General features: G+C 36.0%; 1 pseudogene; it reads left to right on the top strand.

Annotated features, from left to right (window-relative positions):
* Positions 1-15,811: 15,811 nt before the first annotated feature.
* Positions 15,812-16,408, top strand: LOC107869612 (annotated as a pseudogene).
* The last annotated feature ends 294 nt before the right edge of the window (positions 16,409-16,702 follow it).

The raw sequence follows: 16,702 nt of genomic DNA, 5'->3' as shown, positions 1-16,702 counted from the left end.
TAGTGTCTTTCAGATGGGAGTAGGATTTAGCACCGAGCAAGCCTAGGAATAGGGACTCACTCGCTAGATAGGACTAACATCCCTAGAAGCAATCCTTAAGTTTCAGAACTACGTAGCCAGCATAGGTACGAGATGTCACTCATTAGATAGGACTGACATACTCAGGGATCACCCGTTAGTGCATTTAAATGTATAGGATTGATCCTAGGGGTCACCCACTAGATTAGGACTGACTCCACATCAGTTATCTTTACTTGTGGCACGGTACTGACACCCTTCTAGCTGAGGTTACAGGTTGGACCCCAGTTAGTTTAGTATGGGGTATGTCAGTTAGATGAATACATCCTATAAATTCAGTTGTAGAATAAGGACTGTCAAATATAGTCAATTCAGCTCAGTAGTATAGATTTAGGACTATTAGATACAATCACTCCTTATCATTATAAATAGACTCCGAGATCACCCATTAGATAAGACTGATCTCAACTATGGTCAATCAGTAACGATATCATCAGATTTAGAGATCACCCGCCAGATAGGACTGATCTCAGGTTTAGTTACTCATATACAGTATGAAACTCAGCTAGTTCCATCAGATTCAAGGCTGTCAGATACAGTCACTCATGTTATCAGTTATATTAGTTATCAAAACTCATGTTATCACTATTCAGCTTAAGGACTATTAGACACAGTCAACCAGACTGGTTCTTTATAATAAAACTGTCAGAAATAGTTATTCATGTATTAGTAACATAGTATCTGTCCCTCAGATATTAATAATTCTATGTTATTAGAAAATTTAGTAGTCAAAACTTAGCATTCAGTCCTATCACAATGTCAATTACAATTACATATGCATGCATGTATTCTCATGTTCATGTTTGTCAGCCAATTAGTATTGTTCATGCATATGAACCTATTGCATTCAGCCTACCTCACTTGTATACCAGTACATTCAAACTACTAATGCATTTGCGCTATGGTGTCTTATACCATAGGTTTAGAAGCACGAGCTCCAGAGAACCAGTAGCATCCCAGTTCAGCGATCAGAGTTAGCAGTGAGTCCTCATCTTTTGAGGACATGATAATGACATTACTATTTTAGTTTTTAGTTTATTTTAGTAGTGGGAGTTAGTTGGGGACATGTCCCATCAACTCCTTATTCAGATAGTTTAGAGGCTTTTAGACTACAGTATGTTCAGCTAATTATCTCAGTTATTTTATTATTGTTATACCATATTTTTCAATTATGTACTAGTATTGAACCTTATGGCCTATAAGTTCATGTTTCCGTATTTATGATATTATTACTATTATTCACTACTCAGTTTACAGATATCAGTCATGGGTTAGCTTGGGGTCCTTCGGGGTCATGGGCACCGTGTAGCGTTCCAAGTACTAGATTCAGGGTGTTACACATCAGCTTTCAGTTACTCAAACAATGTGAGACATTTATACTTAGCATGCATTGTTTATGAGAAAGATATATATTTTATCACTGTTTTACTAATGATTCACCCCAATAGGCTCAGTAAATTCCAAAAGTATTGATCCACAGATATGTCTATGTGCTAAATTGTTTAATAATGTAGGTTCAGGTTCTCAGTTCGGGATTGACCGCTAGCATCTCTATCTATATCCCGACAGTTGGTGAGTCCCCATTGTTTGGGGACCCAATTAAGTAGATTTCTAAATTTTCAAAGTAGTTTATTTAGTTATTTTTAGTCAGCTCAAGTCAGCTAGGGGTCTATCCCAGTGACTCTTTAGTTAGTATTATTAGAGGGTTATTCGACTATTAGATATATTTCAGACTTACAGTGTTGGTTATTCAGATTTCCTAGTTAAACGCTTTCACAAATTATGTTCAGTTAATTTTAGTTCAGTTCAGACATTATTTAGTAGTTTAGCATTTTTTTGCATACTTAGATTTCTGTATTATGAGTTACAGCTTTAGTAGAAGGCTTAAAAGGTTAGGTTGAGACTACTCATAGTCTTGAGCACTGTGTGACATCCCGAGACCCGTTTTTAGGGCATCACAAACTTGGTATCAGAGTGTAAGGTTATAATAGTCCTAAGGATTCAGACAAGCCATATTATGTAGAGTGTTGATCATAGGTGTGAAGCGCACCACATTTATGAGCAAGAGGCTATGAGATGTTTTAGAAAACTATCCTTTTCTTTCATGATCTATCGTACATTCCTTATAGTGTCTCTACCTATTTTTAACTTATGCTCTTATATGACAGTTGAATATGCCTCCCCACAGAGCTAATGCACACAAAAATGATAACCAACCACCCTAACCTTGGCCCAAATTGAGACTGCCAATATTCAAGGCAACCATCAGGCTACAGTCCTACTTTAGTAAAATAGTGATTTAGCTATAGCCAGAATTTATGACTTCATGAGAACGAATCCTCCTGAGTTCTCTGGGTTAAAAGTAGGTGAGAAACAACAGTTTTATTGTGATAAGATGAGAAAGATCACCTAAATTAGGCATGTTACTGAGGAGGAGAGTTTGGTGTTAGCATACTATAGTTTGAAGGATATGGTGTATGATTGGGTGGTAATGTTGAAGAATGGTAGAGGTGAGAATGTAACTCTTTTGAATTGGTAGGTATTTCATGACACGTTTCTAGACGGGTTCTTTTCACGTGAGTTAAGAGAGCTAAGGTAGAGGAGTTCATAAACTTAAGGCAGGGCTCAATATCAGTGAAAGAGTATTACCTTAAGTTCAATCAGTTGTCTAGGTATGCCTTTGACATAATGGCTGACCCTAGGCTTGGTATGAGTAAGTTTGCTACTGGAGTGTCTAGTTTGGTGGTCAAAGAGTGTAGGACTACCATGCTTATTGGGGATATGGATATTGCTAGGCTGATGGTTCATGCTCAACAGATTGAGGTAGAAAAGTATAAGGGGAGAGAGAGGAAAAATTAAGAAGGCTAGAATCAGTATTGTGACTACGACCAGATAAGGTTTGGAGGGGGAAATCATTTGTAGTTTTAGGGTCGCTTATCTATGCCAGCACCATCTTTATCCAGTTCTCCTACCCCCAAATCTAGGAAGGAGCAGTGGGGTAAAACTTCTATGTCCAGATCTCATAATAGTGTGAATGAAAAACCTAGTTATCCTTTATATGCTAAGTGTGGTAAGAATCATCTTGGCGAGTGTTTGTTGGGATAGAAAGGTTGTTATGGTTGTATTAAGTTGGGTCATGGAATCAAAGAGTATCTGCATACTAAGTAGAGAAGTAGGGATGTTCATCCCCAAACTCAGGCTACTAGCGCACCATCTCCTCTAGGTCGCCTAGTCTCTCCTTACTATGCATTATCCAGTACTGATGGCAGTTAGTTCCATAATTGTTTCTATGCTTTACCATCTCGATGGGAAAAAAAGGGTTCACCAGATATTGTTACCAATATGCTTCGTGTCTTTCATCTTGAAATTTATGTATTGTTGGACCCTAGGTCGAGTATCTCTTATGTGACCTCATTAGTTGTAGTAAATTTTAGGGTAGGGACTAAAAAACTCCCTAAGCCCTTCTTATTTTCCACCCCAGTGAGTGGATCAGTTATTGCCTAACGAGTCTATAGAAAGTGTCCTATCACTGTTCTTCACAAGATCATATTAGCAGATTTAATAGAGTTAGATATGGTATATTTTTACATTATTCTTGGTATGGATTGGCTTCATTCTTGTTATTTATTTATAGATTATTGCACTCAGTAGTGAAGTTTTAGTTTCCTGATGAGCCAACTTTGAGTGGGAAGGTAATTCAGTGTCTCCCAAGAGACATTTCATATCCTATCTTAAATCTAGAAAGCTATATTAAAAAAGTACATCTATCATCTATTTGAGTCAAAGACACTAAGTCTGGCTCCAATAGTTTAGTCATTCCACGTAGTTAATGAGTTTCCTAAAGTTTTTCCCAAAGATTTGCCAGGGGTATCTCTTGATAGGGAAGTAGAATTCGGTGTTGACCTTCATCCAGATACTCAGCCCATCTCCACTCCTCTATATCATATATCTCCATCCAAGCTTAAAGAGTTAAAAAAGCATCTTAAAGACCTCTTAGATAAAGATTTCATAAGGTCCAACATCTCTCCATGGGGTGCTCTCGTCTTATTAGGTTCTTTGTGAATGTGCATTGACTATCGTTAGCTGAATAAAGTCATAATAAAAAAAATATCCTCTTCCTAGGATTGATGACTTATTCAACCAACTCCAAGATACAAGTTACTTCTCTAAGATATACCTTAGATTCAGCTATCATCAGCTTAGAGTAAGGGAATGTGATATTCCAAAGACTGTTTTCAGAACCCATTATGGTAATTTTAAGTTTCTATTCATGTCCTTTAATCTACAAATGCCCCAAGCCTTCATGGACTTGATAAGTAGAGTGTTCAAATAGTATTTAGACATGTTTTAATAGTCTTTATCGATGATATTCTTGTCTATTTCTCGTAGTGAGGATGACCACACAGACCATCTTAGAATTTTATTGCAAACTCTTAGGGATCACTAGTTGTTTGCCAAATTTAGCAAATGTGAATTTTTTCTATGATCAGTAGCTTTACTCGGTCATATTGTTTCCAGTGATAGCATTAGAGTAGATCACCAAAATATAGAAGTAGTAAGAAACTGGCCTAGACCTATCTCTCCAATAAATATCTAGAGTTTCTTAGGTTTAACTGGCTATTATAGATGTTTTGTTAAAGGGTTCTTGTCTATTGCATCCCCCACGTCTAGATTGACCCAGAAGAAAGTTATGTTTTAGTGGTTAAATTTCTTTGAGAAGAGTTTTCAGGAATTGAAGGCTTGACTCACTTCATCCCCAGTTTTAGAACTACGTGATGGTACAGATGGATTTGTTGTCTATTGTGATATTTCTACAGTTGGTCTGGGTTGTGGTTTGATATAGAGAGGTAAGTTTATAGACTATGCCTTTGACAGCTTAAGCCTCACGAAAAAAACTACTCTACCCATGATCTTGAGCTTGTTATTGTTGTATTTGCATTGAAAATTTAGAGGCACTATCTTTATGCAGTTCATGTTGATATATCGCGGACCACAAAAGCTTACAATATGGGTTAATCAGAGGGAGCTAAATCTTCGTCAGAGAAGGTGGTTAAAATTATTGAAGAATTATGACATGAGTGTGTTGTACCATTCGGGCAAGGCTAAGGTGGTGGCAGAAACCCTTAGTAGACTATCTATAGGTAGTGTTGCTTATGTGGAGAATAATAAGAGAGAATTAGTTTGAGAATTTCATAGGTTAGTTATATTGGGTGTGAGTTCGGTTGACTCCGCTGAAGAAAATGTTTGGGTTCCGAGTAGTTTAGAATCTTCTCTAGTTTCTGAAGTGAAAGAGAAGCAAGATAAGGACTCTAGTTTGGTCAAACTGAAGGGGTCAGTTAAATAATAAAAGGTAGAGGTTTTCTCCCAAGGGAGATATGGTTTCTTGAGATACTAGAGTAGATTATGTGTATCGTGCATTGATGATTTGCGGTAGTAGATTATGGAAGAAGCACATAGTACATGTTACTCCATTCACCCAGGAGCCACCGAGATATACCATAATTTGTGGAAAGTCTATTAATAGAGTGGTATGAAGACAGATATCACAAAATTTATAGCCAAGTAAGCAACTTGCCAATAGGTTAAGGTAGAGCACCAAAGACCTGGGGGCACATTGCAGGAGTTTGGAATCCTCACTAAGAAGTGGGAAGAGGTGAACATGGACTTTGTGATAGGGTTAACCCATTCGCGTCGACAGCATGATCCGATTTGGATTATTGTATACAAATTGACCAAATCAGCCTACTTCTTGCCAGTTTACACATCCTACACAGCTAAAGATTATGCAAAGTTGTATATCAGAAAGTTGGTTAGATTACATAGAGCTCCCTTGTTCATTATTTCAAATAGGGGTACTCAGTTTACCTCTCAATTTTGGAAAGCTTTTCAGAAGGGTCTTGGTACCTAAATTAATCTCAGTTTAGATTTTCACCCTCAGACAGATTGTCAGGCAGAGAGGACCATTCAGACCCTAGAGGATATGTTGGGGGCATGTTTTCTTGACTTCAAAGGCAGTTGGGATGACTACTTGTCATTGATCGAGTTTTCCTACAATAACAGTTACTATTTTAGTATTCAGATAGCCCCATTTAAGGCTCTTTATGAAAGAAGATATAAGTCACCATTCAGTTGGTTCAAAGTGTGTGATGCCACTTTGATTGGGCCAGATATGGTATTTGAAGCCATGGAGAAAGTCTAGTTAATTTGAGAGAGATTGAAGGCAGATTAGAGTCATCAAAAATCTTATGTAGATGTAAGGAGAAGAGATCTTGAGTTTGAAGTTGATGATTTAATTTATTTGAAGGTTTCACCCATGAAGAGGGTGAAGATATTTGGAAAAAAGGGAAATCTTAGTCCCCAAAATATGGGTCCCTACAGGATATTGAGTCATGTGGGGAAGGTAGAGTATGAGCTTGAGCTACCTGCAGACTTGTCACCAGTTCACCCAGTGTTCCATGTATCCTTATTGAAGAAGTGTATGGACGATTTAGCTGTTGTAGTTCCGCGATAAAGCACGGATATTTAGAATAGTCTTTCATACAAAGAACTTCCTGTAGAGATTCTTGATCACCAGATCCATAGACTAAGGAACAAAGAAGTTCCCTTGGTCAAAGTTCTTTGGTACAATCAGTCTGTTGAAGGTGCCACTTGGGAAGCAGAAGCAGACATGCGAACCAAGTATCATCACCTCTTCTCCGCAAACTTAAACTCGGCCTAAGGTAACAATCTTCCTTAACTTATTTCTTTCCCAGTCTCAGTTTTAGCCATGTGATTATTTTCATGTCAATTTATGCATTCGCAGATTAGTTTAGTAACTCATTATGTTTTAGATTCAGTCATTCAGTTCTGTTTTAGTGGTCCATGCCAGTATATAGTCTCAGTTCCTCAGTACCCTCAGCTTAACTAGTCTTATTCAAGGACAAATATTCCCAAGGGGTAGATATTGTAATACCCCGTACTTATCTTAATTTAGTTCATCTCCTTGTGTGTGAAGTGTTTAGAAGGTGAAGAATGTTCATAGAAATCACCTAGAGACAAATTGAACCAAGAACCTTAGATTCGTCCAAAGATTGGTGTTTGATTCTACAAGGGTCAAATTTGACAGGGTATAACTATTGATGTATGTAGAATTTTCCAGCTTAAGACCATCAAATTAAAGATAATCTATTCAGCATTTTGATGATACCAATTTCCCCTAAATTCGATACCTGGGTGAGAAGTTATGGCACTTTTCGTGAGAGGTAATAGCTCACCATGTTCATGCCATATCGCGGTGATCCCAAAAATCACACTCGTCCCTTTCTGATAGATCACCGTGATTAGCTAGTGTCGCACCATAAATTGTAATGGAACAGGTACCACGTTATGTTGGAGTGCAAATTCTCACTCGTCTATTTTCAGTGACACATTACAATAGCACCGCATCACGGTGGAGTGAAAATTTGCACTCGTCCATTTTCCAGTGACGTAACGCAATAGTTTCGCATCACGCCAAGGTGTAAAATCGAGATTCCAATTGTTATTTTAAATTTTACAAGGGCGTATAAGTCAATTATTGTAACTCCCCAATTTTCTAAATCGAAATGCTATACGGTGCTTATGACCCCGAAGGACCACAAGCTAACTCATGACTGATATTTGTACCTGTACACTGTATAATATATATGTAAAATATGGAAAACATAAACATTAGGCGATAAGGTTCAAATGAATAGAATATCTGATAAATAATAACATCCATATAGGGTAACAAATACCCAAAACAACTGAAAGTTGAATCTAAAATTTGAACTAAATCTAAAAGCCTCTAAATACTATCTAAAATAAGGAGTTGAAGGAACATGTCTCCAACTAACTCCGTCTAGCAAAATTGAACTGAAATAATGAATGAAATAAAATAATATCATCTTCGAATAGACGAGGACTCACTGCAACTTTTCGACTAGAATGCTACTGCTAATCTGGAACTCGTGTATCTGAACCTATGGTGTAACATGAAAGAAAGCACCATAGAGAAAATACATCAGTACGACTGGGAGTACCGAGTACATGAGTGAGGTAGGCTAAATACAAAAGTGTTTACTTGCATAAAGAATGCTAATTGACTAACTGATATAAACGTAAGAGTACAAACATGCATACATATTAACTAAAATCATGAATACATGATATCTGGATCTGTACGCTAATACATCATTTACTGTGGATGACATGGATGACTGTGTCTGATAGTCCTGAATCTAATGAAACTACCTGAGTTCTATACTGTAATTGAATTGACTGTAACTGATAGTCTTGGTATACTGAAATTAGAAGAACTATCTGAGTTCTTTTAATAAGACTGGGACTAAAACTATGGGAGGTAGTTGCTTAACCGACATGCCCCAATAACGCATATAGCTTGGTTGGGGTCCAATCTCTGCCCCGACTGGAAGGGTGTCAATACCGCAACACATAAAGACAGCTGTGAGTGACCCTTATCTAGAAGGTAATTAAATGAGAATGATGGGAACCCTAAACCGATAGGTTAATCCACCTCATCAACCCTAATCTGGCAGGTTAAGATGTCTCAACCTACGCTGGCTACGTAGTTTTGGAACACAAGGATGACTACTAAGAATCACACCCTAAACTGGTAGGTGAGTTCCCATCCTTGGGCTCAGTCGATGCTGACTTCTACTCCCATCTAAAGAGACTAAACCTGATTTAACTGGCTGTACATGGACTGAGTAACTGACTTCTATTGACTGACGGAAAAGTACTACTATCTGAGAATTTATTGAGATCATGAGATTTCTGAGATTTCCTGAGTCACATGACTGACTGAGTTCTATAGATCATGGCTTAACTGAGATTATCTGATAACGTGACATGGCTCTAGGAACATAGCTATATTTTTTGGGTACTAGTACCCCCGGACACGATGAAAGGAAAATTAAACACATCTCTGACTTGATCATAAAATGGAGTCCACAATTCACCATATCATAAGTAGGGGATTTCACACTAAGTATAGTCTCAACATCTTACGTATGGAAGGGAAATTCATACAACATGCGTATACTTGCATAGCTTCAATATCATGCTCAATCCATATCACAACAATGACGCATATCAATCACGTGGAATTCATGTGAAATCGTAAAGCATAGAGCATGGACTTGTTATTTAAGCACTATTAAATCATGGGACATGAATTATATCATCCTAGGCCTTTTATCAAACACTTTACATGCATTCTTTTAGCTTAGGTATGTTTTCATGAATTTCTCCATTTTACGAGCCAACATAAGTATAGATTCAGGTTATTCCCATTTATATAGAGGACAGATACAGATTGTGATCACTTAGCTCAGGTTATACTCCTAGGCAAGAGTATGACACCTCTCCCCAATGTGAGGTTTTCCCCTAAGGGAACTAGATATTGGACACTATGATAGCTCATATAGTGTATGTCAGTTAGAAGAACCTCCCTAAAACCTAAGTCCTAAAACAAAATAATAGAACAACTTTTAGAAACTAAGCATAAAGGATCACGAATTTACTCAGATATGGTCCTACTTAGGACTATACTTACAGAATTTCAGCTTGTAGTTTTCATAAGATAAAATTGAGTCCTTCCTACACTTAGTATGCATGATATGAAAACAGATTTCAAGTACAGATTTAGAACTAAGTGTGGTGGATCACAGTATTCATGTAGTATGTTTTACCATTCATGGTTTACGACATCATTTTTCAGTTACTCAATCCAATGTAAGCTATTTATACTTAGCATGCTTTCTTTATGAGAAAGATATACATTCCATCACTATTTTACTTAGGCATTCACCCCCATATGCTATGTACATTCCAAAAGCACTGATCCACGTATATGTCTATATGCTACATTGTTTAATAATGTAGGTTCAGATGCTCAGTTCCAGCAGCGTGATTGACCGCAAGCATCTCTGTCTACATCCTGATATTTGGTGAGTCCTCATAGTTTGGGGACCCAGTTAATTAGATTCCATCTTTTTAGAGTAGTTTATTCAGTTATTTTCATCTGGTTCAAGTCAGTTAGGGGTCTATCCCAGTGACTCTCTAGTTATTACTATTAGAGGATTACCCAACTATTAGATACATTTCAGACTTACAGTGTCAGTTATTCAGATTTCCTAGTTAAACTCTTTCAGATAATATGTTCAGTTAATTCTAGTTTAGTTCAGACAATATTCAGTAGTTCAGTATTATTTTGCATGCTTAGATTCCTGTATTATGAGTTACAGCTTTAGTAGAAGGCTTAAAGGGTTAGCTTGAGAATACTCATAGTCTTGAGCACCGTATGATATCTTAGGACCTATTTTTGGGGCATTACAACTGGATTCCTCCTTAGCATAAAACCTAGGTGGTTTCTTCATATAAACTTCTTCCTCATGGTCACTATGTAGAAAAACATTCTTAATGTCTAACTGATAAAGACGCTAATGACGAGCAACAACCATAGATAGGTAAAAGATGGACAAATTCTATTTTAGCCACAAGAGAAAAAAGTATCAGTATAATTAATCCCAAATATCAACATTTATCATTTTACAATAAAGTGAGCCTTAAGAAAATAAACCTGACCATCTAGACCAACTTTGAATACATAAACCTAACAACAACTAACAATAGATTTACCTACAGGAAGGGAAACGAGGTCCTAAGTACCACTAGTATGTAAAAAAGTCATCTCATCAATCATATCCAACTTCCATCTTGAAGAAGAAAGTGCTTCACTTGTATTCTTAGGGATGGAAATAGAAGACAAAGATAATATAAAAGCTTAATGGGGTGATGCTAGACATTGATAAGTTAAGAAAGTATAATGTGGGTTTGAATTATGAGTGGAACTTATCCCTTTTTAATATGTAATTGATTGGCTATGAGAAGGCAAGTCCGCAGTAGGAGAAGTGTCTAATGTATGACATGAATTATCTTGAACTAATTTTAGATTCGTACAACAATGATAAGTCAGAAGTGGTGGCACTACAGCTAGCAATATAGAAGTAAATACTAATTCCTCAAGGTTTGACCATGTAAGAATAGAGGTATGGTTAAGACCTCAGAGATATCAGGATGATCAAAAGATGTATAGTAAGTTGAGATTCAAAGAATGTAACATCGACAGACATAAGATACCGATAAATATTAGGTGAATATCAATGATACCCTTTCTAAATTTAAGAGTAACCAAGTAAGACACATTTGAGAGCATCAGGGGCTAATTTATATTTTCAGAGGGCTAAGTTATGAAGAAATCATGTGCTCTCAAAGACACAAAACGGGGGATAATGTAAAGTGTGACTGAGGAAATTGTATGAAATAGAAAGCCTGATTCTGAATAGAAGATTATGGCATTCTGTTTATTAGATAGCAAGATGTGAGGACTATATTAGCCACCTAAAAAACATGGAAAAAGATGGGATTCTATGAGAAAAGTGTGAGTAGTCTCAATGAGATGCCTCTTCTTTCTTTGAGCTATATCATTTTACTGATAGGTGTACGAATAAGATTTTTGGTGAATAATTCCTTGGTAATGTTATTAACTCTTGAAACTTGAAGAATAAAAAATTTTAAGGCACAATCATTACAAAAATTATGAATAGAAGCACCAAATTGATTTGTATTTCAGCCCAAATTTTTTGATAATATGGAAAATAACTCAGAAGAATCTTTTATTACAAGAAAACTACTTATTACCTGAGGATTTTCATAGGAATAATGTGGTAAAATCCCCAGGTAATTTGATTACCTGTAGATTTTCTTACCAATTATAATCCAAAGGAAATACCTTCGTAGGTAATTATTACCTGTGGATTTATAAAATCCCTAGGTAATTTAGCTGCAAAAATAAATCCGCAAATAAGTTATTTGTGGATTTTTTTTTCCGATTAACTATCAAAATTATGCAGAATTATTTGGTAAAACCTGCGGATTTCTATGAAAAAAATCACAAATTATTCCCTACAAAGATTCCCAAGTAAATCCCTAGGAAATTTAGCGGCAAAAATAAATCCGCAGGTACCTTATTTGCGGATTTATTTGCGATTAACTATCAAAATTTTACATGAATTATTTGGTAAAAGATCATAAAAAAAGGATTTTACCTGCGGATTTTCACGAAAAAAATACAAATTATTCCCCACGAAGATTGCCAAGTAAATCCCTAGGTAATTTAGCTGTGGAAATAAATTCGTAGGTAACTTATTTGCAGATTTATTTGAGATTAACTATCAAAATTTTGCATGAATTATTTGGTAAAATTTCATTAAAAGAAAAAGAATTTTACATGCAGATTTCCACAAAAAAAATCACAAATTATTTCCCATGAAGATTGTCAAGTAAATCCCTAGGTAATTTAGCTATGGAAATAAATCCGCAGCTACGTTGTTTGCGGATTTATTTACAATTAATTAGCAATATTTTGAATGAATTATTTGGTAAAATTTCATTAAAAAAGAATTTTACCTACTGATTTTCACCAAAATAATTAACACGAAAATTACTAAAAACATTTCACAATTAATCAAAAATTTATTTAAAACCTTCAATAATTCTCAAAAACATCATTCAAAACAAGTTTAATGTAAAACATTATAGATAACCAAAAACACAATTCAAAACATCCACATCAATAATGTATGATTCTTAAATGGTTCAAAACAAAATATTTCAAACTTGAATCCTCAATAAAACTACCAACCATCAGGGTCAGAATCACTTTCATTCACGTTATCGGGATTATCACTTCCATTCACGTCGTTAAAGTCATCATAACTTTCATCCTCAAAAGCTTGGTAGTCTTCTTCAGATGGACGTTCATCGTTTGAAGATGATTTGTTGTATACATGCTTCATCAACAAGTGTAACTCCTTTCTCATCATCTTATTTTTCTTTCGCTCATTCTGCAATTGAGCATACAAATTAGCATTTGAAGCATCAACCTGAGACTTAACTATCTCATCAATTTCTTTTGGCAAAGTTGAAGTTGAACTGTTAGTTGCCTTTACACTTCGACCTAGGAAGCCAAGACCTTTGACTCTTCCTTTTTTCTTTCCACCAATAGATTGCACCCAGGTATTCATTTTACTTAACTGAGCTGACTGACTAGCTGAATTAGTTTCTCCATCCACAGCTGATGCACTTTGAACAGCTAATATTTCTTGTTTCTTTCTTTCAAACTCATTCTGTATAAGGATATGTTAAGTCAGACCATAAAAAGTGGTAAGAAATATATTATTAGCATAAATTATATTAGATTATAGATTAACCGTTGCTACATTATTAATAGACTAACTTCTCATTTACATAGCACTTAATCAATAGTAAATCATTGAACCAGATGACAGCGACAGAGGTTTGTATATTTTTAAATATGAACTAGATGACAACAACAGAGATTAGTCTATATATGTTGACAACAACAAAGACCAATAGCGCAACTTACAAATATTATTAACCTTTATATCTGCCACTAAAGCTTACTAATTGAAGACCATCCATGCTTGATAAAATTGTTGTGATAGCCTAAAAAGTAAGGGAAATCCGGCCTTTTCTTCTTAGTCAGTCTTTGATCGCTAATCTATTCATCAGGTAAATGCAAGCAGGTTCCTATCCTTTCTTTAGGGAAGAAATTCTATAAACTTCATCAATATCTAAGTAGCTAGTTAGGTCACAGATACATCTACTGAACGAGTACAATTATGCAAAAATTATGTGGAAAAACTAATATTTACATCTTTTGACCTCTTTAATTTGCTATTATAAAATTTACATCCCTGATATATACTTATCTACTGATGCAGCTGCATTCTTGAGAATTACACTAGATCATTGTATCCCTACATAGAGGGTCGTCTAATTGTCTGAATTGTTCTATCAACAAACAATGGTATTTTAAGTGTGTTCTTCTTGTCTATCAAGATGTTAACTTGTGGAAACTAATGGGGGATTTTAATCTCCATGGTATTATAGTGCCAAGTAATCCTTCGAATCATAATCTCTTTGATTTTGATTTGATGTTACAGGGCCAAGAGAGGGCCAATGAGAAAACTACTAAACACACTTCTCGAGTGCTATACTTAAACGAAGAACCTATATACAGATATGAACACCATAGTTTAACCTTACCAGAACTTAGTTTCATTCTCGTTCTTGATTTGCATTTTTTTTCCTAGGTAATGAAAATAAAAAAGGACAAGAATTTGTCATACTATCTATTATTTATTTTTGTCTACTTACATATGTAGTGCTCTATACACAGATGTCTTAACTGTTCAGTAAGATGAGCGCTCACGCCAGGACATTACATCAAGTGAAGTTGTGCTAAACATAATTATTTTATTGAACTTTTTTTCTCAAGTGAATCATCAAGCTACCAGCGGACAATTAAACAATTTAACAATTATCTCAAATTCAAAACTGTATACCGGCCTGAAGAAATCAAATTCATACCTGCTATGGGGCACAACATATCAAGTCATACCTAAGAGCTTATTGGGACTGTAAAGAATCCTAACAATAGCCAAAACTCCCACATTTAAGGAAACACTACTTTCAATACTCACTCCCTAGGGTCATCCAATGTGGTTGCCTATAAATGATAATTACATAGATAATTGCATTTTTGTTAAGTTACTGCAAAATAGTAATTAAGTTAGCTAGAAGGAAAGGATGTTTTGAAAAGAAAATCACTAGAGGGTGTACGTCTTAGCTCTCTTTTCTAACATGCACCAATACCATTTTGATGATAAAGAGAGAAAGAGGCAGACCTAGAAAGAAAGTCCATTTGACAATTAGGACCTCCCCAACAACGGAGGATTTGGTTGGAAAATATGTGGTAAGGAGAATATCACTGCTGAAAATGAATCGAAGTGGAATGACAACTAGTATGAACACTGGAGTACAAGGAAACTTGAATAAAATCACTATAGCTCCACCTAGCCCTAGCTTGACTGTGGGTGTTGTTACTACTGGCGATGTGGGATCTAGGAAATTGATAAGGGAAATTGGTTCTACAAGCCAAATGATATAAGAAAATGTGAATCAAGGTGAATTGAAAGCGTCTCACAGCACTTGACAGACGGGTATGAATCAGAACATTATGGTGACACACCAAGGGATTCACGAAGTAGCTTGACAACTCAATTTGGGGGAAGGTTCTGCCAAGGAGAAGGGGAATGCTTGGTCCAACTTATTAACCTTTAACCATACAATATCTACTGGTATGACTCTTAATTTTAAACCCCTAACTGTTATTGATGACAGACCTATGGTAATACTAGAAGCACCTAAAATTGAAAATCAAACACATGAATGGAATAATGCCCTTGTAGTTTCCACGTTTGCAGAGGCTCCTTTCTCATATATGCGAAACTATATAGATCGCTATTGGAAGTTTGTTGCTGAACCTGAGTTGTACAATCATGATGATGGCTTTTACATATTAAAGCTCCAAAATATGCAGAATAGAGATGATGTTCTCTTTTTCGGTCCATATTCTATCAATAGTATGGGTCGCCATCTAAGGTCACACTTTCACTCTTTGTGGTTCTACAACCATTCTCCCTCATACCCATAAACCCACAATTTTTATCCTAGAAACTAAATAGAATCTGAATCAAATAGAGTTTCATCTTTCTCTAGACGCATAGGTGAAAGGCTACCAATCATTTGTTGTGGGGTTACTGAATCAAGATTTCTTAAGTTCATGGCATATAGAATGAATGCAATCATGTTGCAGTCTTTGTCGGCAGCTGAGAATAAAAGCCTTGGACAATTGTTTGTAGTTTCAAAAAGTTCAAATATCCAGGATTTCTCTAACAATCTAGAAGTAACTGAACAAATTTCAAAGATTGGTCTAAAATGTATGCGATCTACTAATATTAGGTCCTAGAAAAGAAGACATGGTTCAAGAATAGCATTTTCTCTGGATACAGGAAGAATTCCCAGTAGTGATGATCAAGATGACCTCAATGGCGATGGTCGTGATCTAGGTGGAACACATTTAGGAAGGATAGTAGGTGCTAGAGGCAGGCAGTTCTTGGAAAAGCTTAATTCAGCTAGGAAAAATTTTCCTATGAAAGTATTTCTACTTCTCCTAGGTTTTTATATAGCAAATGCCTTGGCTACTATCCTAGGGCAGACTGGTGATTGGGATGTATTAGTAGCTGGAGTCGTCGTAGCTACAATTGAGGGAATTGGAATGCTGATGTATAAAAAACCACCTTCTCTTCTGTCCAGGAGGTTGCAGTCTCTGATTTCAATGGTGAACTACTGGAAAACTAGTGTTATTCTAGGTCTCTAGCTACAATAGAGTGTCCGTCGCTAGACTCTTAGTGAAGATGAACGTGACTCAAGATCTAACAGATGTGGTTGAGATTTCTGATCCCAGTGGAAAGATTAATAACCAACAGGTGGCTTATGACTGGAAACATCTATTTTGTGAAAAATGTACAAGGTTTGGCCATGTATACTGACATGAATAACCAAGGGATAATCAACCTCTAAGGGAGACAAAACCATGTTATAGAAGGTGCTTATAGACGAGGTAGAGAGGTAAAACAATGGTTTTCTAACATGTTACTAAAGAAATGGATAA

Source organism: Capsicum annuum, chromosome 4, assembly GCF_002878395.1.
Source record: "Capsicum annuum cultivar UCD-10X-F1 chromosome 4, UCD10Xv1.1, whole genome shotgun sequence".
In the NCBI taxonomy this organism is placed as follows: Eukaryota; Viridiplantae; Streptophyta; class Magnoliopsida; order Solanales; family Solanaceae; genus Capsicum; species Capsicum annuum.
Note: the sequence above shows the minus strand (reverse complement) of the source record. Positions and strands in the feature narration are given on the sequence as shown.